This window comes from Puma concolor, chromosome B4, assembly GCF_028749965.1.
Source record: "Puma concolor isolate L17-30 chromosome B4, mPumCon1.1.hap2, whole genome shotgun sequence".
Taxonomy (NCBI): Eukaryota; Metazoa; Chordata; class Mammalia; order Carnivora; family Felidae; genus Puma; species Puma concolor.
Genome location: NC_141673.1, coordinates 114,986,479 through 115,013,063, shown reverse-complemented (window position 1 = coordinate 115,013,063; position 26,585 = coordinate 114,986,479). Strand labels below are relative to the sequence as shown.

At 45.5% G+C, this 26,585-nt stretch overlaps 1 long non-coding RNA gene across 3 annotated transcripts in view; it reads right to left on the bottom strand.

The window, feature by feature from the left end:
- LOC147579436 (uncharacterized) overlaps positions 1-26,585 on the bottom strand; it is a 33,860-nt gene that overhangs the window by 1,792 nt on the left and 5,483 nt on the right. Inside the window, exons 2-4 of one of the 3 annotated variants that reach the window (XR_015253941.1) lie at positions 1,658-1,939; positions 929-997; positions 1-198 (exon numbers count right to left, since the gene is read on the bottom strand). This is a non-coding gene — a long non-coding RNA (uncharacterized LOC147579436). The remainder of the gene's footprint in view (positions 199-928; positions 998-1,657; positions 1,940-26,585) is intronic. The other 2 variants (XR_015253942.1, XR_015253943.1) reach the window with 2 other exon arrangements.

Genomic DNA, 26,585 nt, shown 5'->3' with positions numbered 1-26,585 from the left:
CTGTGAGATGGAGTGACAATGCTCTCACTGCTGGCCTCAAAGCACTAAGAGAGAGAAGAGGGAAAAGAAATGACCTAATGGATGTGTTAGTGCTGTGTCATTCTGAAGAGTCCCCAAGGAGCTTCAGCAGCATTGATATTTTTTATTATTGTCATCCTCATCATCTTGTGTTTGGTAGACGTCAGAAAAGGCAGTTCTCTGGATTCAAACAATATGAAAGAGACTTAGATAAGGTGCAATATTGTCAAATTCACCTTTTAGTTAATTTCCAACTATCGCCTACCCCTGGTTTTCAATGTTGGCTCAGCATTCAGAATCAATTGTAGGCTTGGGTGTGTTAAAAACATACATTAAAAAAAAAACAAACAAAAAAACAAAAACAAAAATGATGTCATGCACGAGCTTTATCCCAGGACTGGATGGGACCCAGTTGTTTTCTATTTTTAAAAATTCTCCCAGTAATTCTGATGCCTAGCCAAATGTGACAACCACATGCACATGCACATGGTGATCCAGGGCGACTGTAGCCCCTCACATTCCCCTGAGGCCCCAAATTTCTTCCAAGCACAAGTCTGGGTAGGATGGGCAGTGATGCCATAAGATTCCATTGGCAGAGAATTTTCTTCTTCTTTTTTTTATTTTTATTTTTTTAATGTATTTATTTTTGAGAGAGAGATTCAGAGACAGAGTGCAAACAGGGGCGGGGCAGAGAGAGAGAGAGAGAGAGAGAGAGAGAATCCAAAGCAGGCTCCAGGCTCTGAGCTGTCAGCACAGAGCCTGATGCAGGGCGTGAACTCACGATGGTGAGATCGTGACCTGAGCCGAAGTCGGATGCTAAACTGCACTGAGCCACCCAGGCGCCCCTCTTCTTCTTCTTTTTTAAAGTTTACTTATTTATTTTGAGAGAGAGCGGGAGAGAGAGACTCACAAGCAGCCTCTGCACTGCCAGCGTGGAGCCCCATGTAGGGCTCGAACTCATGAACCGCAAGATCATGACCTGAGTGGAAATTAAGAGTCAGACACTTAACCGACTGAGCCACCCAGGCATCCCAACAGAGACTTTCCTTCTGCCTTGGCCTCTCTCTCCTTCCATTCCTCACCTTCCCAGGAAAAAACGGTGAGCTGACTAATCCAAACATTTCTCCTGCTCCCCATCCCACCTCCTCTTTCTTTAATTAATTCTGATGATGAGTTGGAACAGGAGCCACCTGAAGTGAGATGTTGGCTCCATTTCTCAGCATCTAATATCTGACATAATCACAATGTATAGTGTAATGGCTAATGAAACCCTGAACAAAATTTATTATACTAAAAGATAGAAGCGTGCATTTAAAATAAGTGCCCGAGATTACATTTTGCTGAATTCCAATTTTAAACTCAGCATTGAATTTATGTGGGGTTTTTTTTTCCCCCAGGTAATGACTGCATTAGCAAAGGACGGATACTTTGATTCCTACTAATCCATTTCTCTTGGGTTAAAATACTTTATTTTAAATTGTTTCTCTCAAACTTACCCAGTCAGTGGCGTGTGTAATTGTGACAAGGTTAATTCTAATCAGCTCGATCCTAGACAAAGATTTTTGTGATTCTGTAAACACTTGCTTTTTTTTTTTTTTTATCTAAGAACTCAGTTTAAATTAAATTAATCTTTACAAACTTTTGCTATTAAAATCCTCTCAGGTTGGTACAGGTAAGACCATCAAACTGATTGCTGACATCTAGAATGTTGTTGTTCTTTTCATTTCCCTTAAGTTTTTCAGCACGTTCATACAGTAATATTTCCCAGCTGGTAAGGGACCCAGCTTCTGGAAGAGGAAAAAGCAAGAAACACAGCCTAGCTCCCCAGCTGCATGTGATTACGTTATTCCCAATTCACAGGAAATGAACAATCATTTAGTCTTGACAGGTACATCCAGAAACTCCTGTCTTCCTTTTCAACCTGAAAAAAAAAATAAATAAATAAAAATCAGGGTCTACAGAAGTTAAGCATTAGCCTTTAAAGTATGCTTCATATTTTTTGCCAATGTTATGAGGATATCTTGTGAAAGCTTTTGAAAACACTCTGGGAAAATGCTGCCAACAGCCTTAGAAACCTGGGAGGAAGAAAATAATCATCCAAAATACTTTCTGTTCATGAAGATATGTAACTTAGCGGTCCCTTGTGAGCTGGTGAAGTTTAGACATATGTGATGGTAATTGGGGTGCGACCCAAATGGCCTTTTTAGTAGACTATTAGACTTAACACAAAAGCAAAGATGTCAGCGGTAAATGGCCCTCTGAATCAGTTCTAGGATGAACTAAAAGCAATTACAAATAGGAAGGGTTTTTTCCCCCTTTATCCTGATGGATTTGTCCCTCAATTGAAAATATTTCCATTTTCTGAACACAGTTTTCCAATGGAGAAATGCAATCAACACGGCATAATACTCCCATTCGTCTTGCAGTTTAAAATTCACCAAGCACTTCCAGGGCCATTACTTACTCCTCCCCGCTGTCGCGTAATGGAGGCCGGCCTCCATTTTACAGATGACCAAGCAGAGACACCAGGGAGGCTCCGCAGGCTGCCTGGAGTCACATTTCCCCGGTGGGAGCCTCGGGACAGACAGCTGGGTCTTTTGGCTCCTAGGCCAATACTGTTTAGTCTATCTAGCTGAGGATTTTAAAACATTTACTTCAGCTTAACTCACTTTGCCCCCTATTATGGTCCATTTGTGTATGTCAGTCTTTATCTCTGGACCTGAGTCAAACTTCACCCCTTCTCCCACCTCCTCTTGTTTCAGAAGGAAAAAAAAAAAAAAAATCAAAGCCTAAATATGGAACACATGTGCTTCTCATCTGGGCTGTTTAGAGGGATTGGGGAAATGAGAACTGTCGTTGGCTCTTTGTCCTGATGTTTTGGCATGCCCTCACACCTGGGTCCCCCTGGCACCGCTACTGGCCCCAGTCTGAGCTGACCGCGCTCGGGATCAACGTCCGCGGTGCGCCTTTACTCAACTCTCAACATTTTGGCTTCTCTGTGTTTTGGAGGCTCGCTCTCCTGGTCCGTGAAAAACCTACTCTGGTCTCTATTTATGGTAGATTTGGAGGTGCGCGGTGCAAGGATAGTAGATGCCTTTCGCGTAAAGGCCTGGAATCCGCCGCCACCTCTCTGACTGGACTGCAGTGGGCAGCCATGACTCATGGTGAGGTCATGCATTCCCAGGCAAAGTTTATAGTAACCAGGAGGCTTAGCTATTTGCAGGTGCCCTACATACTGAGCATACTAATTCTAACTCACCTCCATGTTGCACTGGCATCTTTTGAAGTAGAACTTCATGGGGTGAACAGGAAGACTACAACATTTTTATTATAGTTGGCTTCCTTTGCTGAATTAGCGTTTATATTTTCCCAGTAGAAATCCCCAAATTGAAAATATAGAGGTGTCAGCTAACACCACTTTAGTTAAGGTTGTGTCAACATTTCCTATAAACCTTGTTTTTCTAGGGTTTATAACTAGACCATAAAAATTTGCTCAGCTCTGAAACTTGGCATAGAGAGTAAACCTGGGAGTGAATTTTGCAGAATCTGAAGAAGGAAAAATAAGTTCAGCTGTTTGGAACATGTGCCTGTTCTAAAATGGAACTGATTTTTAGATGCATTTTCTTTTTTGTGTGACTCAAATGGAACTTCGGTTTAAAAAAAAAAAAGAACTCAAGATTATTTCATTAATATGGGCTAATTGCACTTGTTAGTTTTGAGAGAAAAAGTTAATGATTGAGGTATTTAACTCAAACCCACTGACTGCATCTGCAGGTACAAGTTTTTGCAAAGCAGTTAGCTGTGCATAATAATGTGATGTGGCAAATCGTCTGCACACCTTTTAGTGCAGGAAGTGACCAATGCGCTTCGAAGGAAAGAATCCTTCTGATAAGAGGTTAATGGGCCATTTCAAAATGCTTACTCACTCAGGAGAGCATCCCTTTATTCATCTTTACTTAGTCTGTAGTTCACGTTTATCGGATGCCCCCAAAAAGCAGTTCATGTACCATTTGCATCAGGGAAAGAAACATCCAATCCCTCTGAACACCTAGTTTTTCCTGAAAGCGGAGCTGATACTCTGCATCCCTAGCAGCTCACTGCCCTTTTGCTGCCAGGATATCGGTAATTGGAGACCATTAGTCAACGTGTTGCTATATGCTTGTGATGCCCTGGGCTGCATTTGTCTGTCTGTCTCAGGCCATGAGCTCTGGAAAGATGGCCGCCACCACCCGTGACAGAAGCATCGTGGAGGAAAGGACAAAAGCGTTAGACTCAAAGCTAGCAGAACTGAGTTCTCGTGCCCCCTCTGGGCCCTTACTGACTCTGTGGACTCAGACTAGTCAGTCTGCCTGTCTGCCGATAACAACACCCTGCTAACCTAGTAGGCTTATTGAGAGAGTCCACTGAAAGCATTATATATATAGAAGCAGGTTTTAGACTGTAAAGGGCCATCCAAATGTGAGGGGATGGCACCTACCTCAGCATCTGATATCCAAGGAAGTCTACTTAAATATTGTTAGTAATGAGACTTGAAGCTGATTCATGTGGAAAGGCCCTGGGCTTCCCAGCATAAAAAGCCACAACATCATGACTCAACCTCGGCTTTATTCCTTCTAATTGCTCTTTTCTTTCTTTTTCTTTTTCTTTTTTTTAATTTTTCAATGTTTATTTTTGAGAGAGAGAGAGAGAGAGCGTGCGTATGCACAAGTTGGGGAGGGGCAGAGAGAGAGGGGACAGAGGATCTGAAGCAGATTCTGTGCCGACAGCAGAAAGCTCAACACGGGGCTCGAACCCACGTGCCGTGAGATCATGACCTGAGCCGAAGTCAGGCGCTTCACCCACTGAGCCACTCAGGTGCCCCGTTCTTTTTTTTACCTACCTGTCACTGATCACTGACCACTTTTCTGAATGGAGAATGTTCCAGAGTCTTGGCTAGGCATTTCACATGGACATCAACCCAGTCTGGCCCAACACCACCTTTGATGTCACCTCATTCTGCCACTGCTCATCCCACCCCCACCCTGCAAACGCAACGGCAGATCCTTTCGTTAGTGGCGCAGAAACAATTTTTGGTACCTTCATCCACTCCACCCGAGGGCTCCTTCCTCAAGGAGAAACATGCTACACGTCTCAGACACAAGTGATTTACGTTTGTTGTGGAGTTTTCTGGCAGGAGGATCCATGAAATGTCATTAGCACTGTCAGTCCTCAGAAGGGCCCACTTGGTTTAATGCTCTGTGGCCAGCATCTTAAAATTCTTAATCCATTTTATTTTTTTAAATTATTTTTATTTTTGCTAATCAAAACCTTTGTAGAAAATATCAGGAGGCTATCTTCTGAAGGCTCTTGGGCCTCAGAACTTAGGAAGCAGGGCCCCTACGCCCATGATCCGTTAAGAAAGGACTACAGCAAAGTTCCATGGCCAGGCCATCCTCTGCTTCTCGGATGCTATGCCGAGTTGCAGGTCCTGTGCTCATGTTTCTAGGTTGAGGCCTGGCCTGTGGACTCACAGGCAAGGTCTGCAGGCTCCAAGCTTGGCCTTCAGAGGTGGCCTCATGGGGCAAGTCTATTTTTTTTTTTTTAATGTTTATTTATTTTTGAGAGAGAGCATGAGTGGGAGAAGGCAGAGAGAGAAGGAGACACAGAATCCAAAGCAGGCTCCAGATGTGGGGCTCGAACTCATGAACCGTGAGCTCATGACCTGAGCCAAAGTCAGATGCCTAGCTCACTGAGCCACCTGTTACAGAATTTATAGGGACAAGTCCAAAATGAAGATGTGGGGACACTTGTTTAAAATGCATTACAGGGGCGCCTGGGTGGCGCAGTCGGTTAAGCGTCCGACTTCAGCCGGGTCACGATCTCGCGGTCCGTGAGTTCGAGCCCCGCATCAGGCTCTGGGCTGATGGCTCAGAGCCTGGAGCCTGTTTCTGATTCTGTGTCTCCCTCTCTCTCTGCCCCTCCCCCGTTCGTGCTCTGTCTCTCTCTGTCCCAAAAATAAAAATAAACGTTGAAAAAAAAAATAAAATGCATTACAAAGTTAGGGGCACCTGGATGGCTCAGTTGGTTAAGCATCCCACTTCAGCCTAGGTCACGATCTCATCGTTCCTGAGTTCGAGCCCCGCATCAGGCTCTGTGCTGCCGGCTCGGAGCCTGGAGCCTGTTTCAGACTCTGTGTCTCCCTCTCTCTCTCTGCCCCTCCCCGACTCATGCCCTGACCATTTCCCATCTAGCCCTACAAGCCTCAACCTGGAACAAGCCTAGGGCTGAAAGTTTTGAGGTCACCTTTTTCAGGCAGTGGAGGGGTTTAGAGTGAGTCTTGCTGTCCCCAACCGAGGCTGGAGGTTGGCCGTCTCCTGCCCTAGAGCCCCCCACCACACCCCATGCCTACAGCCTGTAGGACTAGGTTTCTGCTGCAGGTCTTGGCTGAAACGAGAACCCTCTCAGCTGTCTTGGCAGGAGCCAGACTCCCTGCCTAGCATTTACAGCTCCTCTTCCAGAAGCCTGGATGCTGATGTGGGCATTTGTAGTTTCCAGCACGAAAGGGGTGCTGGGTACCTTGGCGCAGCCACAGTCTGTAACCGAGGATGATCACTTCTGCATCCGTTTACCCAACCAAGCATAACCAGGCACTACGTGGGCACTGGGGACATGTCAGTAAGATAAAGATGTTCCTGCCCCCAGGGACGTTCACATTCTAGCGGGAGAAGTCAGACAGTGAACATAATCAATGATTATATTTGTGGGTTGAAAAATGAATGGTGCTCTGGAAAAGTAGGCAGCAGGGTCCGTTAAGGAAATGGGGGGTGGGGGTGGGGAGGACAGTTTGCATTAGGAAGGGAAAGTCTGATGCAAGATTTGAAGGGGTGGTGGATGTTAATTTCCGGGGGACAAGCATGCTGGGCACAGGGTGCAGCTAGTGCAAAAGGGGGGTGAGCATGGCTGAAGAGGGGGAGGCAGGAGGCCTTGTGGCTGGAGCCCTTGAGACGAGAGAGGTAGGAGGTGAGGCCAGGAGGGGAGACAGTGCCAAGGGCTGGGGTGTTGTCAAACCAGCTGGGAGCAGCAGAGTGACCAGATCTGTTCCAAAGGAATCTCCCTGGCTGCTGTTCCAGGGCAGACCATGGAAGGGCGAGTGTGGAAGCATTAAGACCTGTGCTCCTTTGAACATTGTAATTTGGGCTTGATACCCCCCCCCCTCCCCCCGCCTCTTCCCGCTCAGGGGGCCTTAGGGCTGGTTCTGCCCTGGCTCCACAGGGCTGCAGCCTCATCCCTTCCAGCTTCTTCCACACAGTCTGGTGGGGTGGAGCCCTCAGCTGCATCTGTAGGGAAAACCACCCAAAAAAGAGGAGACCCAGGGCCTGGCAGGGCATCCCCTCTGACTACAGATTTTAAAAAAAGAAAAGGTTAGCTCTTCTCCCGGGGACCGCCTACCTCCACCACCGTGGAGGCATGCAAGCTTCGTGCCACTGTGGACCCTGCAGGCCTGCAGTGCCTTCCCAGCCCTGTTTCCAGCAGCCCCACCCCTGCTCTCGGGCTCACCCAGAAGCTTGCTTTCAAGTGAGTCTCCGTGGACATTAAGTCAGTAAAACACCTTTGCAGCCAGTACGTGAGGCACCCTCTGAGGTCAGAAAGCTCGCCTGGCAACACAGGGAAGTGGATGGTGCCTAATGGGCAGAGGGAGCGGCACCCACGGGGCACACCTGGCCGGCAGGTCACTGGTAAGCGGGGACGGAGGTGGCATAAAGAAGTCCTGCCTGTCTCCTTTTGGTTCATCTCCCATCATCTTGGGTGTTTTTCCCCCAGTATGTTACTGCACATGTTAACGAAGATGAAACCTTTCACACACATCCCGGACTGGAATCAAGTAAACAAAGCGTCAACGTGAAAGCACTCTCCAAAAATCAGGTAGCATCATTATCGGGGAAAAGCAGACTCCAGCGGTCTCCCTTAGTGTTGGGAAATGTGCTGACTACCTTCCAAACAATTAAATCCCATCAAGCTGTTCAACTTATCCTGATCTAATAATCTGCCCAGACTCTCAAAGCACCACCTCGAGGGGGCTGCTAGGACTCGGGCTCAGCTACACGTAACACTTTCTCCAGGGAGACGGGGCTGGGTGGTGGAGCAGGCTGGACACTGGGCCAAAAGTCCGAGCACTCGCTGTGTTCTGTAACCAGGGACGAGTCACTTAACCTCTCACAGGCTCAGTTTCCTTACCTGTAAAATGTCCTACCTACCTCACAGGGTTTGGGTAGGGTCGTATGAAATAACGCATCCAAAAGTCCTGTATAGATGGGACAGTACAAGGCCATGCTGGTCAGACCCTTTAAAGACTAACCCACCTGCACGTGGAACCATAACTTTATGCTCATCAGCATCTTGTTCCCTCCAATTCCAAGATCCAAAGGCAGATTGAGTATCGATATTTTAGGGACTTCCCTGCCTTACCTCCTTTTGTTCTGTTTTTCGGGTGGTTTGTACGGTTAGAAAACAAAGAGGCCAGGTTGCTGGGTCATAGTGTGCATCGAGGCCTTTGAGTAACTTTAAATGTGAAACACCACGTCACAGGTCACTGCAGACCCACGCAGTAATGAACAGAGGCTACTGTGTCCCATAGATCAGCAGCAAGTGAGGAAAAGGAGAAAAAAACTCCAAGTTAAAACCTGAATCAATGGTGTTAGACAAGGGCTGCTCTGGGAGGTGATATGGGGTTCAATCATATAATAAGGGCTAGCCCACTAATTAGGGTTTAAAAACATTTTGCAGAGTAGCTTGTCCCCCACCCCCACCAGTTATGAGGTGTTTTCAGGGGCTGGGGATGTGGAGAATTGACACATGGTAGCATCTTGGGATAGTTCTTCCTCGTCGGCGATTGCCTTATCTACAAGCCCACCAGTATGGCATCACAGAACCGCTGGAGGTGGGAGTCTCTCAGGGGGGTGCTGGCCACCTTGCTGGCTGAGGGGAGCACCCTGTAAAAATACCGCACTCTGAAGGGCTCAACTCTTGTGAGCAGGTTAGGAGGACTTCAACGCTCTCAGAATATGCAGATGAGGAACAGAGAGGCATATTAGAAAGCATTTGCCGTGGAGCCCCATTGCCCTGGCTCCAGCCCTGATTCCAGCACATACTATAAAATTCTCGTGTTGAGGCACCTGGGGGGCTCAGTGGGTTAAGCGTTCAACTTCAGCTCAGGTCATGATCTCACGGTTTTTGAGTTCGAGCCCCATGTCGGGCTCTGTGCTGACAGCTCAGAGCCTGGAGCCTGCTTCGGATTCTGTGTCTCCAGCTCTCTCTGCCCCCTCCCCTGCTCTTGCTCTGTCTCTCTCTCTCTCTCTCTCTCAAGTTAAATAAACATTAGAAAAGAAAAAAAAAATCCTGTGTGATTGCTCAGGTTCCCCGATTCCTCACCTGTGAATAGGGCCTCAGCAGTGGGGTCCGGTGAGCTTTGAGAGGACATCGGGTGCAGGAGCTTCTGGCATAGGCACAGCCAACATATCTTGAGTGCTTCCCTTGTGCCAAGTACCGTGCTAATCACCTTCACATGGGTTATTTTATTCCGTTCTCCAATCACTCTGTGAGCTAGGTGCCAATCCTACCTTCATTCGTCAGAAGAACCTACTTTTAGAGTAGCCTAAATTGTCCCCGCTCTACATCTTTGGCCTACCGAAGTCCTGTTTTGGTTAATAAAAATCTTTCCTTTCAGTTAAGAATGCCCAAATGGAAATGTCTCTGTCTTCCTCGGCGTCCACGTGGCCATAAAAGGATATCCCCTGGATACAGAATTCAGGAGGGATTCCTCTCTTGGGTGTGTGATGTTATGTTCTGGCTCTGGAAACGAAGGAATGTTCACTTAGCTAATAAGTAACATAAGGTAAGTGCTTTACAGGTATTATACATAGATCATCAAAAACAACTTTCAAGACAGGCTGTTACCCACCATCTCCAATTACAGACGAGGAGACCAGGGCGCTGGAAGGTTAAAGTGATATGCCCAAAGTCACACAGCCGATTAATGGCAGAAATGGGGCTCAGGCCCAGGCAACTCTTCCTCACTGCCATTACCTGCCACCCTGGAGGGCACTCGACAGAGCATTTGCACTCCTTCCATCCCGCCTACCCTCCTAAGTGCCTGGGCCCCTGGCTACACTGGTACTAAGAGGCCCCAGAAAATGTGTCACGTACATGCATCAGAACCGCAGGCCAGATCCAAAATGCATGGGGCCTGCGTTATGGGGAACAGAGCAAAGAAAATTGAAAAAGGTGAACTTCCTACTTGTGACTTTTAACACAGGAGCAAAACCTGATTTGAAAATATTTTATTTTCCTAATACTTTGCTAGAAGTAGCCTATCTCTGAAGGCGGGGTTATATATATATATATACACACATATATATATATATATATATGTGTATATATATATATGTATATGTATATATATAATATAATATATTATATAATATATATAATATATAACATATTATATATAATATATTTGCAAGTATAATATATACTTGTATAATATATATACAAGTAATATATATATATATATATTACTTTGGGTTATAATAAAGAATATCTTGACTACAAATTTGGTCTTGAGACATCCTTTATTTATTTATTTATTTCTTATTTATTTTTGGGACAGAGAGAGACAGAGCATGAACGGGGGAGGGGCAGAGAGAGAGGGAGACACAGAATCGGAAACAGGCTCCAGGCTCCGAGCCATCAGCCCAGAGCCTGACGCGGGGCTCGAACTCACGGACCGCGAGATCGTGACCTGGCTGAAGTCGGACGCTTAACCGACTGCGCCACCCAGGCGCCCCTGAGACATCCTTTAAAATGAATGTCTGCTCAGATATCCAGAATCAAGACTTTAGTTTCTGGTAGAAAACTGGACACTCAGCTTCCCCTACTAAATTGACATCCTTTGTGCCAGCCTTTTAACACTCTCTGAGGGTCTAGTGGCCTAATAAAATCATCACTGTGATGATGTACTACATACTAATGGAAATCAAGGTGATTTTATTAAGAGACATTTTGCTTTATATAAGGAGTTAGATGGTACAAGTAATTTAAGATAACAAAGGTCTTCATTTTGTTGCAGAATTGGCTCGCACTGCTGATTCAGCTTTGGAACAGGTACATGTTGAACACGGAAGGCAGGCAGAGGGCATTTGAACGTCACCTAGAGCCCAGGTCCCTCTGAAGTCAATGGGAGTCCTGTCTGCCCCATCATTATGGTGTTAATGGCATTATTTTCTTTGGCCATTAGCGTGTGCTGCCCGTCACTGCAAAATGCTAATAACTGCAGCTCTCTGGGGTTCCCCTGAGTAAGGGGTCTGGGAAAATTTATCTCCAGTTTCCAAATCAGACTGTCCCAGGCCCCCTGTAGCAACTGTGTTTTTCCCGATGTTCTCTTACATGTCACAAGGTTCTCAGAAAAAGCATTGATTCCCAGGGCACTGAAGCAAAGGGAGGGTTTGCCTTCTGGAAAGATCCTGCTTGCTTGTGGAAAAGTCGTCCTCAGGCTATGACCAAGCCAGCGCTCGAGACTGTGTCAAACCAGAAGCCACGGGGAGTGTGGGGATGTGGGACGGGGATACCAGGCCTGGGAGAAGCAGCCAAGAGAACGAGGTTCACAGTTTACTGAGGTCTGATCCAGAAAGGGTCAGGCAGATGTGGAGGGAGCAGCGGCCAGTTTTCAGAGAGCAGGCCAGCAGTGGGTCATAGATCAGGGACTCACTGATGGCCACAGGATTTTATAGAGGGAGTCTGCTCACTGATCCTGCTGTTCACCCTTTTGTTATGTATCCTGCTTGGGGAGGGGAGGGGTGGGGGTGGGAAGCTGCCTTCTCCCAGGTACCACAGGGCTTGTGATATGTCCCCTCCTCTTGGGGGTGGGTCCTTACTCAGGGAGGCACTGATCACTGTGGCCTTTAGAAAACTACCTTTCACAGCTCTTATAGCCCTGGCACGAGGATCCCAGGCCTGGAAAGAATCTGGAGGGAAGATGGACACTTCCCTCTCTTCCTCTCGAGGTAAGAGCTAACCTTAGGACAGAACAGTCTTGAGAGGCCAGACAGGTAGATAAGTCAGGCCTGTCAGGAAGACAGCCCTCCTTTCCCAAACTTTACACATCAAGGGCTCCCAAGGCTCTGGGTTTTCAAGCTCAGGCCCTTGTCCCTCCTGTCCCTTCTGACCAGGTTCAAGAGGAACCCCAGAACCTAGTAAGTGGGGCTAGAGTTGGTTTTGCTGCCATAGCCAAGTAGCGTGAGCCGTCCTTGGCTTCCACGGACTTAGTCAAAATGGATTTCCATGCCTTGAACGTTCTGTGTAGCATTCCAAGTCACAGCCTCGGATCTGCCTTCTGGTTCAGTGACGTGCGCCTCAGCCACGTAGCAAATATTGTTTTACGAGTCCGTAATTAACGGCTGTCATTCTTATTTCTGTAGTTCCCTGTGTGGTGCTTTTACAAACCTTTGCAATTGCCTTTTTTAATGTATTCTTTCCTAATGGTTTCTACATCCTATCCTGTATTTTTAAAATGTTTATTTTATAGTCCCTTCCAAGTGTTCGATCTGTGTAGTTTTTGTTTCTCCCATACTGATCTGGCTCTGCGTGCAGGTGAGGTTTTCTGGTACAAGCTCATCTTCAGTAGAGGGCATCGTTCTGTGGGGGCCAGCCAATGTGCCACGGGCTGTGAGGTGTCTGCCCTAGTTCTGTGCAGGCATCCACGGAACATCAAGCACTCTTCAGTTTGGAGCATTTTGTCCCTCGGTCAGGGAGTCCCAATCCATGTGTATAACGTAAATTCAGATCCTACCCCAGAGCATGAAGTAAAAGGTTGGCTTTTAATTTTTTTCTTTTAATGTTTATTCATTTTTGAGAGATAAAGTGTGAGGGGGAGAGGCAGAGAGACACAGAGAGAGAGACAGACACACAGACAGAATCTGAAGCAGGCTCCAGGCCCCGAGCCGCCAGCACAGAGCCCGACGCGGGGCTCAAACCCATGAATTGTGAGACCATGACCTGAGCCAAAGTTGGACGCCCAACCGACTGAGCCACTCAGGCACCCCAAAGGGTGGCTTTTAATTTTATTCACTGTAGACATTTTCTCCAGCCTGGAGCCCTAGGTCTGGCAGAAAGCTTCCCGAATACCCATCTGGACCATGGGATGGAGTTTTCTTGACCCCGTCTCACAAACCAACAGCTCTTCAAGAGTTCTGGCTTTAGGCTAAAACCTCTCTTCTCACTCCTCTCCTTGATCGGACTCGAGGCCACGCTTCTTATCCATGCATGGGAATGAAAAGTCTAGCCTTTCACCTCCTGGGTCACTGTCGGTTCGGCTGAAGCTGGCCATTCTGATTTTAGTTCACTCGTTGCTTCGGTCATGCGAGAGTTTCCATTTCTTTCTTCTGAATTCAACTTGCATTAAAAAATGACAACGACACAGTTTTGTTTGTTTGTTTTTTCCATTCTATTAACTCTAGGATCACTCTGTGTCTCTAGAAGAAGGGCTGGCCGAGTTAACTCAGTCCAGCGTGTTGCCAGAAGTGAAGCCTCTGGGAGTTGAATTTCATCTCAGGTACCCAGTCGCTGAGTCTTGCTCTGAGCCGGCTAACACCCTGAAACTGCATTGATGCTGCCCATCGACGTCGAGCATCACTGCCTCTCACCCTCTGATGCTGAAATTGTCTCACAGATTAGATCTGTATCTCTGTAACCAAACCATGCCTACTTTTCCCTTCCCCTATGGACCCTTCTGGTGGCCAGCTAACTACCCTCTGGAGTGCCAGCCCCAGAGGATACATGTGAGGAAGGGACTTACTTGGTTGGCCAAAAGTTCTTCATTCCCTCTTCAGACAGACTGTTTGAGCAGCCTGACTAGACAAGAATCTTCCATCATGTGAAATCCTGTAACTTTGCAGGGCTCACAAAATCCCTCTAGGGATCTGAAGAAAACTGTGTATCTTGGGGCACCTGGGTGGTTCGATCGGTTGAGCGTCCAGTTCTTGATCTCGGCTCAGGTCATGATCTCACGGGTTCGTGAGTTCAAGTCTCACCTTTGGGCTCTGCGCTGACAGAGGGGATCCCTCCTTGGGATTCTGTCTCTCCCTCTCTCTGCTCCCTCCCCTCTTGCGCACTCTCTCTCTCTCTCAAAATAAATAAATAAGCTTAAAAAAAGGAATAAAAGAAAGAAAAAGAAAGAAAGAAAAAAGGAAGAAAGAAAGAAAGAAAGAAAAAAGGAAGAAAGAAAGAAAGAAAGAAAGAAAGAAAGAAAGAAAGAAAGAAAGAAAAAAGGAAGAAAGAAAGAAAGAAAGAAAGAAAGAAAGAAAGAAAGATGTTTATCTTGTCCCGAGGGACAAAAGTGCATCCACAGAAACTTCTGTATGAATTTCAGGGAGTCCTTAATCCCCCGATTCATGGTAAGAACTTCTGCTCTGGGGGCTGATTGTTCTTTGGCAAATTGGAAACCCTAGTTTGCTAGTTTTATTCAAATCAACTCTAGTGAAAAACATTGTTAAAACGAGACCCTATGACATAACAACAATCTTTCAATTTGTCACTCCCCTGATGCCATCTTTAAACAAAACACCGGCACTGAGAGTAATGTCGATAATTAGTGACAATCTCCTATAAAATCACTTCCTCAAAGTGCTTTTTATTAAATAAGTGAATTGTTACTGGAGCATAATTTCCTCAAACGCTGCTGACTCAAACCTCTGTCATCTGCAGGGCAGAAGCGGCTTCTTGAAATGAGACAGAACTAATGTGTCATGGTAGAAATAAAGCCGGAATCTAGATTTAATTTCCAGGTTTGGGGTCTGGCTTTGCCACTAACCATCAAGTGACTCTGGAGAATTCCCAGTCTTCTCAGCTTCCTTTTCCCTTATCTGTAAAGTGAGCAAGTTGGACTAGATCAGGGGCTGACAAGCTAAAACCCACCACTCGAATCTTGCCTGTTACCTGTTTTTGTAAATCAAAAGCTGTGTTAGAACAGACACACTCTTTTACTTCGGTATCATCTACAGCTGTTTTCATGCTACAGCGGCAGTTGAATAGTCATGACAGAGGCCACATGGCCCACAAAGCCTGAAATAGTTACTATCTGGCCCTTTACAGAAAAGTTTGCCCTTGGCCTAGATGATCTCTCTATTCCCCTCCACCTCAGGATGATCAGTGATTCTTGGAGCTAAAGAGAGTATCACCCAGGGCAATCTAAGGTTACATGCAGAATAAATCGCTTCTATTATTTTGTTGAAGCAGCTCCCTCAACAACTGTTACTTAGGGAAGCCTATTGGTCAAGTGGAACTACTTAAAACAATCAAACTTCACGTGTGCTTCTAACAGTTTCATAATCCAGACATTCAGTGATTCAGAAAGACTTTTCTCCAATGTATGCAAATCAGTGAGACTGTTAAAAATTACTCCCTCTGATAATACCCATTAATAAACACGATGAAGTTGGGGAAATACCTGACAATGATAGCCTCTCTAGGCTCCCTAGGGTAAAAGCCTCCCTTTTACCCAATTCAAAGCCTGTTTTGAACTGAGTGAGAGCATCAAAAACCAACTGAGAAACGTGCCCCTTCCACAAGTATGGTGCTAACGTGAGCATGAACTTGCAGGCTGGACATTCAGGAGAGTGATATATTTTTGTGATCTGTGTTGTCCAAGCCACGCTTTCCAAACATCACGGACCTGAGAAGTTACGGTGCCACAAGGACATGGCTGGTGTGGCAGCAGACTTCCCAGAGGTGAGGGTTTCCCACCAAGTCAGACTTCCAACAATCTCATTAGATTGGAATGAATGTATATTTTACGTTGACTTTTTTTATTCCTCTTCACTTAAGTCATCCAGGAAAAGATTATTTGAACTAAGTAGCAAGAAATGTTTTTTCTGAAATTAACATATTTGAAAGTGTTAAGCCTCTATATTAAGGGCTGAAAAATGATACTGGAGCCCAAATTCCAAGTCTAGAGAAGCAGGGAAAGTCTCCTACCATTGACGTAACTTAATTTATGCTCTCAGTCTACTCCAACCATTAGACTGCGAGTTCTCTTCCTAAAGCATCTTTGCACACAACCACTTTTTTGTTTGGGCGCAGTGAAAATAACATAGTGTGGGCTTTTTTGTAACTGACTTGGAAACGCACTTTCCAAACAGCTTTGAAAAACATCATCTGCCATTTTGTTCCAGTGGTGGCAATTGGAACAAATTGCCCCAAATGACAGGACACGTGTGATGACAAAAACCACGGTGTGTGAATCCCTCTCTACCTTCTCAAAAGCACAGGGGGTTTGGTCCCCAACCCAGCTGGTGTGGTTCCTTGGAGTCACAGCTACAGTTGGACATGTAAACACAAGATTCTCCAGAGGCGCCCAGACTGGATTGTGAGAACAGAAAGTCAAATTATTCCTGAGGAGCTTGACAAGCACTGGAGACTTCCCTGCACCTTGGGTATTAGGTGAACCAGGCACAAACTCCCAATTTTGGCAGTCTGGAGAGTTCTTGGTCAGCCCCATGATTGCTGATCTTGCTTGGGAACTTACCTTCTGCTTCCTGCTTGGTACCACAAGACATTTGATCTCACCACATACATCTTTCATTTGTGGTGTTTTTTTTTTTTTTTTTTTTTTTTTCTGGAAGATTCCAAGCATCATTTCATGCATCTTACACAGCACTCTTCTGCCTTCCTCCTGGCCCACTACTTTAATTCCTTTTCCCAGGAATCATAGTTCCCTCTCTCTCTCTCTCTTTCTCTTTTCCAAAAAGATCCTTGACCCTGACAATCTCTTAAACTGATTCCTGTTCTTCCTCATGGGTCGTGGCTCCATCTTTGCTCCCCTCCCCACATCCCACCTTGCCCTCGTTCTCACTGAAAAAAAAAATTCTCTCTCTTGCTATTTGGGAGCAAAAACAATTGGGGAATTGTCTAGAATGAGAGCTTTTGTTGCTCACAGATTTTTGGGGGGTGAGGCAAGCAGCTAGGCTGTGGGTCACAGAAGTGGAGTGGGATGGACACGTGACTTTGTGATAGCTTAGACTGTTCAGGACTTATTAGCTTTTAGAGTCAATCCAGGCAGGGACAAAAGAACAGAAAATGTGAGCAATCAGCATCAGGGTCCCGTTGCTTTGCCGCTTTTAAATTTCTTTACTTTCTCTAGTAAAGAAATTTTTGCATTGCCTTGTTTGGCGCTGAAACATCGGTCTTGCTCATAGCTCTGCTATGAAGTTCTTAGTTCCAACATCTATCTCTGTTCAAATCTTGGTTCTATATTTTGCTTTACTGTTTATGTTTTTGTATTCAACTTCCTGGTCTAAACTCCGTCAAGTTCACCTTCTGCCTAGTACAGTTGTAATACTTTCTAAATTAAGTGCTGGCAGTTCTCAGAATACAAACACCAAATTTATGAATGTCCCTTACATAAAAGAGCCTGCTCCCTCTTCCTTCTGTGTGGCATCATCCGAACTGTTGAAGGGAATTCTCCCTTCTCTGTGAAGTTCTGGCAGCAGGATGAGAGTTTCTCACATCCAGCTTTTTGAGTGGGGACTGATTTCCCCCAGGCACCATTGCACATGGTGGTCTACCTCCTAGATCAGCCCACAAAAGCCCCTTTAATCCATCATATAGCGGAGGAAGCCGGAGAAAAGACAACTGCTACAAAATGTTTTTTGCTGATGTGTAACATTTCACTGTCATTAGGGGTTAAATTTTCATAGCCACATGTATTACAATGTTTTTATGGGAAATGTTTGTTCCAGGTTCCCAAAACTGATTTACAAACAAACTCTTGGAAGAAAAATCCGATCTAAATTTAGCGCTCCCTAGATTAGTTTTCAGCACATATTCTTCCTTTTGTTTGCACAAGTCACCTGGGGACAGGTTTACTGAGGCCACCTCTGCAGGCAAACCAAAGCCGTGAGGTTGGCACCTGTCTAGTGTAAGCCACCCAGGTGTACAGGGGCCAAGGGAAAGGAGCCTCTGTAGCCAGAGAAAAGAGTTTCGGTTTCAACTTGGACTGAATTTTCTGGTCTACTATTACATCACTCTGCCTGTGTAGAACAAACATCAGACAGATTTTGTAAGTAAATTCTCCCCTCACACCTTCTCAACTGTTGGATTCGTTGTCAATGAGTCTTCCTTAAAAAAAAAAAATAGTATAGGGGCGCCTGGGTGGCTCAGTGAGTGTCCAACTTCGGCTCAGGTCATGTTCTCACAGTTCGTGAGTTTAAGACCTGCACTGCACTCGCTGCTGTCCGTGTAGAGCCCGCTTGGGACCCTCTGTCCCTCCTCTCTCTCTCTGCCCCTCCCCGGCTCACGCTCTCCCTCTCAAACATGAATAAACATTAAAAACAAAACCCAAATAGTATAAAACCTACACTTCCAAAATGGTACATCAGAGGGTTGTCCTTCACAATATGATGGAATTAACGCACGCTGGACTTACCCAGAACCCTTTGCTCTGGCAATATTCCTACAGCAGCCGTTTGACCGCATGAGAACATGGGTTTGGGGCCTTCCTTCTGGTTTCACCTGAAGGACGGAGCTGTTTCTTGCGTCTAATTAACCATAACTGAAAAGGCTTCCTTGTGAATGCTGTTCTCGGGACACAAGCCTGGCTTCTGGGCCAGGTGCTCTGGGGTCCTTCACTCATTGCCAAATCACCACAATAGTCAAGGTATGCCTTAAACAGACACTGTAGCTCTTTTGTTCACAAGGCTTGTAAGTGGCATTTTATTTAAGCAATAATGACTGGTAGAGAGGGCATTTCCTGATACTTAATGACCAACTGCAGGAATCGTGGGCCTGAGGCAATGCATATAATATGCTATTAAACTCTAAAATTTAAAAATGTAAAGAAAAAATAATTACCTTCTTATGCATGTTACCATGGATACTGAGTGTTGTTTATAGTTTTAGTCTTTTCCTAGAGGTTAAAGTCCAGTTGAGCAACCAATAAGAGAGGAGAACTTCAGTCTCAATTTTCACTCACTTTATAATGTTTGACATTACCTAGTTAGCACATGTTTCTTTAAGAAGGTGCACTCCACCCCTGAAATAGGATATGTAACATGTGATATGGATTGCCGTAATAAGTATTCATATTTTATTGAACAGTTTGGCAATCAGTATTTAAAATCAGCTAACGTTGTAGATAATCACGTTCTGTTTCCCTGGAGTGGCAGTAACTTTCAGACCATTCTTCATCCACCCCCAAAGAATGTGCCATTTTTCAGCCTTCAAACTGCATGCACATATTTTATGCATTAGTGCCAGAAACACTTTTTCAGTTGGATCTATTATTACAGTGCATAACTCAGAGATTAACATTTAATCATGAAGGAGAAAATACTCAGAGAAGCACCTAATACTCCATAATTTACATGGTAACTATTTGTTCTATGATTTTTTCCACTCTTAGAATACTTTTCTAACTCTTAGGGAAAGACAGGACTTAATTAAATCAATTTCCCGACTCTGCAGAAATACTGCTGCAAATGAATGCAACTAACTCATCAGTATCTATTCTAGGAATAAAAGAACTCTTAGGAAAATTTAGAGACTTAATTTCATCTACAACTCCAAACCTTCTCCCACAAATAAGTTTTCCACAGTTATTAGATTTATCTGCTTTTAGTTTTCTTTATTCTATCACAATCGAAGGGTAATATAACAAGCCTTTATCACATACTTAATACGGAAATAACAGTCATTTATATATTTATCCGTTCATTCATTTACTTACTTATCTATGAGGTATTTTTAGTGTACTGACCTTTATCATGAGCCAGATCATAGAAGCATGCGATTGAAAAAGCTCAGCTCCCCACTCTTTTATTTTTTTAGTTTATTTATTTTGAGAGAGAAGGCACGTGAGAGAGAGTGAGGAAGGTGCAGAGAGAGAGGGAGAGAGAGAGAATCCCAAGCAAGCTCCACGCTGTCAGCACAGAGCCTGATGTGGGGCTTGATCCCACAAACCATGAGATCATGACCTGAGCTGAAACCAACAGTCAGACGATTAGCCGACCGAGCCACACAGGCGCCCCTAAGCTCCCCACTCTCGATAAAATCTATCTGCTAAGGAGTCAGGCACGTAACATAAGTCACGGTGCTTGGCCAAGGGTGCCACACTTAGAGGTTTGACAAGAGGTGTTGGAGCACAAAGAAAGGTGAGGGCAACTTCTCAGATGAGGTGACATTTACTTTAGATGTGAACTGTAAAGCGCTATGCACAATTATAAAGTTATTATTATAATTTTATTTCCTTAACTACTCTCCTATAGGAATACAAAGATGGAAAATTCCTAAAGAATCTATAACTCAGCTGGGAGTCGAATATAAAAATTTGGTAGTGGGGAGCCTGTGTGGCTCAGTCAGTTAAGAGTCCGACTTTGGCTCAGGTCATGATCCCACAGCTTGTGAGTTCAAGCCCCGAATCGGGCTCTGTGCTGACAGCTCGGAGCCTGGAGCCTGCTTTGGATTCTGTGTCTCCCTCTCTCTCTCTGCCCCTCCCCTGCTCACACTGTCTCTCTCTCTCAAAAAATAAATAAACATTAAAAATTTTTTAAAAAATTTGATAGTGGTTATAAAGCCCATTTTAACACATTTCTTCTCCAGATTTCTCCCCAAATATCCCTATCTATAAACAGTGCTAGATTTACACAGAGAACTATGTTTTGACAGTAGAGGACCAGGAGTTTCTGGGCAACGGAGGTGGGTACCTTCTGCTGTGCTGACTTCCACACGGAAATGCAATGCACCGGGTGCTGCATTTCCTGCTTTGATAAAAGGATGAGGAAAATCCTGGCACTATTCTTTGGGTGATTTTTATCTACAGACATCCAAATCATGCTCAGTGCCAGTGTGGTTTATCTGCATTCTTAGAATCAGACTGTACAAGCTAAAAGCTTAAGCTGTGAGTAAGAGGGAAATAAAGGAATCAGAAGAGAATTCATTAGGGAAGGCTGCCCTAGACCCCTTGGGTTTGAGCAGGACCTTTCAGGATGTAATGAACATGCATTCACAGAGAAAGGCTAGCATGGACGAAAGGGGCCAGACAGCATCCAGCCAGTCCTTGGGGGTTACAGAAAGCAGATTAGTTCCCTGGAACAGAAGGGCTGGCAGCCTGGGGAGTAAAGAGAACTTAGATTAAAAAGATAAGGGCAGGAAGGGGAGCAGATGGTAAATGGTCCCGTCGTTAGCTTAAGGAGTATAGGTGGACTGGTAAATTCCTACTGTCCTCAGGACTCTGCACAGACCTCATCTCTGGATTGCTTTCTCTGATCTCCACCCCTCACCTCACAACACATACAATGTTGCACTGAAATGTTGTTTAAACATCAGTTTCTTCGCTTTCTCCACATCCCCAGCTCTTGCCTGTGAGGCAAGAGGCACTCGTTCTGTCTACTGTTTGCTCAGAGCCTACCACGGTGCCTGTCGGTGAGTGCTGGCCACGCCTGAGGCAGGATTCGCTTAGCCAGCAAAGACTGAGGGTAGGCCCTGAACCCACACTGTTCTAGCAGTCAAGGAAACGGTGGTGATAAAGAAAGACCGTGTCCCTGATCATGTGGCGCTTACACACAGTAGGCATCATTCTACACACACATTCTACACACAGTAGGATCCATTCTAGATTCTTACTGCCGAGCATACCTGAAGAAACTGAGGAAGATTCTTTTGGATCGAGTATGGGGAGGAGCCTGGAGTTCCAGTCAGAAACTTCATCAGGGGGACGCCACCTTATTGCACGTGTGAACGTATGAGGAGCTAGATCTGGAATGATGAGAGGGAGAAGCCCTGGGGAAAGATGGCCCTTCAGATGGCCAACTAGGGCCGAACACGTTGCCAATACTAGAAAATTTACCATTATTTTCAACAGCAGCTTTTTCAGTGGAAAAGTCAGGGGAAAGTGCAAATGTGTTCGAAAGGAAGAGGAAAAGTACCGCTCCAAGTGTTTTGAGATCAAAATGCACATTGATGAGGCAAACAGGAGGGCTAGGCTCAGTATTCTCATAATCCAGCTCCCCTGGTGCTGGCTAAATCAATCGGGAAGTCCACGGGAGGGAGACGACCTAACCTAATTGAGAAAGCACACAGACCCAAAAGATGTGAGCTCTGAATCACTCACCCCAACTGTCCTGCTCCCCTTGTCCCCTCACTGCTCCCACCCTCAGCAGTCCCCTGGACCCCGCGGGCCCTAGCTTCAAAGCTGGGAAGCATGAGGAGACTTGTGCTTACACTCCTTTTAACCAGGGACTTTTAGAGCTGATGGGATCATCCAGACCATGAAGGGAAGAGCTGGGGATGGCAGGAAGGAGGGCAGGAAAGGGGGATACAGGGCCCACCGCTTGCAATGACCTCACATGATGAATTAGCCTGTATGAGAAGCATGACAACCAATAGGAAAGCTAGTTCACTCGCCTCCTAAGAATCATACAAAAAGGGGAAAACATTGTCAGCTCTTTACTTAAGTCAAAAGAAGAGGCACATGTGTCCAACTTCCACGGCGTTGTTTATTGGAAAAATCTGCTTGTGAACATGGCCATTCAGGCTCATTATTACATGAGGAGTGTCAGCAAATGATCGTGTGTGTATTTTCTTTTCTTCTCTTTTTTCTCAAAGTTTTTTTTTTTTTTTTTAGTTTATTTATTTTGAGAGAGAGAGTGTGCATGCACGTGAGCAGGGGAGGGGCAGAGAGAGAGAGGGAGAGAGAATCCTAAGCAGGCTCCACGCTGTCAGTGCAGAACCCGATGTGGGGGCTTGAACTCAGGAATTGTGAGATCACGACCTGAGCCGAAATCAAGAGTCAGATGCTTAACTGACTGAGCCGCCCGGGGGCCCCACGTGCATTTTCTTTATACCTGTCCCCTTCCTGACACTCAATACATAGACTGTACAGAAGTTTCCGGGGAAGAGGGTATGTGGGCTTATCCTACTTGGCACAGTTAGAGTTCTAAGTTGGGTAAACTTGTTGAAGAGGCTTTCTGAACTACTTCCTCAGGTCAATAACTCTTGGTCATGAAAACACTCAGAGGAAGCACCTTGCTCTTTTCCCCGAGTTTAGCAAGATGTGACAAGACCTGCACTTAAAGTGGCAAAGAAGATAATAAACTCACTTCGATCACTTGTCCAGGCGTTAAATGAACACAGGAGCAAACAGGCAGGAGCTGGAGACACACTGCAAAACCTCCGCAGGGTGTAGAGAGCTGCTATTGGGTGAATCTAAACTCCTAATTCAGGAAAAGACTCACAGAGTTTCGTAAAAATGAATCATGTTTTTAAGTTTCTACAGTTGCCCCTGGAATGCGTACCTCAGCAGATATCTGAATTATTAAACGTTTGCTTTATCAGTGTGGTTTAGTTGCAAGAGCTGATTAGGCTGAAAAACAAACCATGCGTGCAAAGGAGGCACAGAACCTTAGGAGTCTAGAAATGAATCTATGAATCCACAAGTTCTCCTGAAATTTCTGTCCATGTATCAAAACTCTGAGGAATGTCTGCAACTACTTACTTTGTGGAAATGCATTCTCTCTTACAAAATGGCTAAAATCCCAACAGAGGACTGAAATCAGAGTTGGAAATCTGGCCTCTGAAGTGAGATATGCCCAGATTGAGCATACTTAGGAATTCTCACAAAAAGAGTTCAGTTTGCTACATATATGTGTATTTGATTCAAATCAATTGGCAACCAGCAAAAGAGACTCATAATTGTAGTCTGGCATTAATAAAATCAACTAGTTCGTATAACCAAAGTGTTTTCTCACCAGCCTTTGAATACAAATTATTTCATCTGGTAATAACCCAAGTTTTAATGGCTGTTATAGGTCGTGTTCCCAGGAAGCAGTTTATTGAGTGCTCTTGGGATCACCTGGGAAGCGGGAGGGGCAAAGTCAGATTAACAGAGGGAGAAGTTGAGACGTAACGCAGTCTTGGTGAAAGCATCAGCCAACCCACGTGAGGTAGCCTTTGAGAGCTGACCCAAGTTAGGGCAAGAGGTCATTCAGTGAAGGTTGTCCCTGGAAGACAGTGTGACCTTCAGATGACCAGAAAGTCTTCTTTACATGAGGCAAAACCCACAGGCTAACAGGTAAGGACCACCTTCTCAAAGAACTCCCCGCAGCTGGAGAATAAGACCTTCATTCCTGAATAGGAATCTATACAGTGCATCAAAGCATCACTACAGTCCACCTTTTACAACACTTGGATCTTCTTCTTCATATAGGTTCCAAGAAAAGCTCCTCTAAGATACCAGTGGGCTTCTGTTCCTAAGGGGACCTTAATGGAGGAAGGTTAGTGGAATAAATTATAGATTTGGTGCTATAGCTGATTTCAGGGTGCCTACTAACACTCATCTTCTCCTACCTGTTAGCCACTAAAGATGTTCCTCACTGTCAAACAGGCATGTCTGCTGATCTTGGGGCCTTTCCTAGTGTTGAGACCAATCCCTCATTCCTGAAGGGTCTGAGCTCCTAACCATTATGCCTATCTCAAGCTGTGGTAGATTTTCTTCCAAAGTTGGAGTAGGGAAACCATGAGGTACCTAAGCGGATCACCTAGGTTCTACATTATTCTTCCCTTCCCTGCACATAACAATATCTCCCTATCTCTTCCTTGTGATCAGGTTCAATGATCCCTTCCAAGACAGTGACTTCTCATATTTCCTGTTGGTTCCTTGGTGCAAGGAGCTAGAATTGCCCATGGATCAGCCATACTTAAAGTTCAAAGAGGCAACCACTGTGTCTCCTGTCAGAAGTATCCCCCCTTTAGGAACCAGGATCTCAAAATTCACAGGGCTCCATTTTGTGAGGATAAAAAGGCAAAATTCTTCAAGTAGGACACTGGGAGTGATGGTCAGAAGGACTGCTTCCACTTCGAATCCTTGGTTCCTGGACTCATGCGTTCTACCCATTGCGAACACAGTGCCATTTAAAGGTCTTTGATTTAAGGTCTACTCTGAATCCTGAAGAATGGTACTCCATCCTAAGAAGTATCACCTTTGAGCTGGCACATCAGTTAAGCTTTCAACAGGTCTGTCTATGCTATGCTCTCACTGGCTGGCAGCTTCTAGATGTATAGCATGAGATAGAACCAGTGGAGTCATGCTAAAAAATGTGTTCTTTGGTCTGATGTGATATTATATCGGATTCCATGACAGTAGATTTAACACTGTTTAAGTCTTGGATAGTGGTACTAGCTGAGGCCCTGAGAGCAGGAAAATATAAACCCATATCCAGTATATGTGTCCATTCATGTTCAAAGGAATTGCCATTTCTTCCAGGTTGGAAGATGTCCCATGTAGGCAGTCTGCCAGAGTGTCAGTTTGGTCCCCTTAAGGGACGGGGCTATATTGGGAGCTCAGCATCACTCTCTGCTACTGGAATGTTAGCCATTTGGCAGCAGCATTAGCTGGAAAAACTTTGGTAATTGGGAGTCCAGGCTAGTGGGCCCAGGCATAGGCTCTACCCCTGCCACCATGGCTCTTCTGTTCATGTGTCTATGGTGCCAATACTAGAAGTGGCTGATGACAGAGGCTGGGTGCCATTAACTGGTCAGTCATTTCATCTTCTTGTAGGCTTAGTGCCTCCCTCTTGGAGTTCCAACATGCAGTACAAAGATTCTCCCACAGTATGCCCTCTCAGGTCCATCCACATGTCTGCTCCAGACGTCCTGGTTGCCAGTCTGCCCATTTTCTCCTTCTAGGCCCTTGTCCATCTGGTCAAGCCATTTGCTATAGCCCATGAGTCTAACCTCAGGCCACTTCTCTTTCGACACAAAGCAAATGACCAGGGACACCACCTGAAGCTCTCCATCACCACTGTTGTTCAAGACTACCCTTGACTGGGGCTAGAGTGCAGTCACTGTCTTCACCTTGCACCCACAGACAGAGCTGGTCCACCCATGCAGCAAGCTTAAGCTCCTTCCTCTTCAGTCTACTGATCATAAAGGATCCTCCATATGGCCATAGGTGTGAACTGATGGGAAGGCGCTGGTCCAGTAACAGTGGGTGACATGAAACCCTCATGTCAGCTGGGCTGTGTGCCCTGGTCCTGCTTGTGCTTAATTCCAGAGGTACCAGTCCGGCCTTACACTGGATTGTTCCTTGGCCTACCCCATGACATGATGTGGTCGTTCTGACAGAGCCCAGTTGTGATGGGCTCGTTTGGCCATATGGTCAGGGGGTGTCCCATGGCTAGGAGCTCTGTCTCTACTGGGTCCCCACAGCATGTAAGAACTATTGTGAGAAAGTATAGAATTCCCTGCTGCCAACGGTACAGCCATCCTCCAGAAGCCTGGAGGTCTGCATTGTGATTTTCCCATTGGGGCTTGCCAATAACTCCACATGGCATTTCTTCCCAGCACTGATGCCTCTAACACCAGAAGCCCGAGTGGGAGGACTGCTTGCACCACAACCCAGACCCAATGCAGAACTCTTTCCTTTTCTGGTCCTTCCTCAAAGCTGTTGACCTCTGGATGGTATTCTGGTTGGAGCAGTTTTCCCAAGGGTGGAAAATGCTGCTTCCAGAACTCGAATGCACACTTCAGGTTTTACACTTCCATCT